The sequence below is a fragment of the Olea europaea genome, unplaced genomic scaffold, assembly GCF_002742605.1.
Source record: "Olea europaea var. sylvestris unplaced genomic scaffold, O_europaea_v1 scaffold5443, whole genome shotgun sequence".
NCBI lineage: Eukaryota > Viridiplantae > Streptophyta > Magnoliopsida > Lamiales > Oleaceae > Olea > Olea europaea.
The window spans coordinates 4,206-5,121 of record NW_019263772.1 but is presented as its reverse complement, the minus strand read 5'-3'; positions in this window follow the sequence as shown (position 1 = coordinate 5,121).

Here is a 916-nt window from a genome sequence, read left to right as displayed (position 1 = left end):
CAATGAATTCTATTTTAACTTTTTTAAATCGAAAGTAAGTTTGGGTCTCCAAAATCCAGTCTATTCATATTTTATAATAATTACGTGTAATTATAGATTTCAATGATATATTCCTTAAGTCATGCAAATATATTAGAAAAAAGTAATTTTAATTACCAAAATAGATAGCACTGCCTGAGTGTCTGAAAATTTTTATTTTCTAAGCTTAAAAATGATTTATATTATACATAAGATGTTTTTTATAAGGGAAAATTGCAGTCGAGGTACCAAACCTTTTGTTTATTAGCAGGCTTTGCCTAAACCTTTAGTTTGTGCCACCGGAGGTACTAAACCTTTCAAAAATTCGCACCCCAAATCCAAATGGATGGAAACCGTTAATTTAACCGTTAGTTGACCAATAAAATTAAATATTGACCAATTTTTGACCAATTGAAAAGGATAAAAAGGTAAAAGTTACTTAACCCTATAATAAAACAACTAAAATAAATAACTAAAACATAAAATAAAAAAATTACTATTCATCTTCTTCTTCTTCACCCACCCCACCCCCAACCCAACCCACCCCACCCCACCCCACCCCATCCAAAACCAAAAACAGAAATTAAACAACCGCCTTCTTCTTCAACCTTCCCACCCCATCGCACCCCACCCCACTCCACTGGCTCCTGCCCAGTTAGCAATTCAAGAATCACAACCCCAAATGCATAAACGTCGGATTTCTGGTGATTGTCTTTTACTCCAAAAATCCTCCTGAGTCTCCCCAAGTCGGAAAAGAACCCCATTTCAGCTCTCCACCTGTTTGACTCGACGACTCACCACTCGAGTTACACCCACATTGATGCCGTTTTATACCACATCCTCCATCGCCTCTCCTTTTCGACCGATTCGAAACTCCTCCCTCACGTGACACGGATAG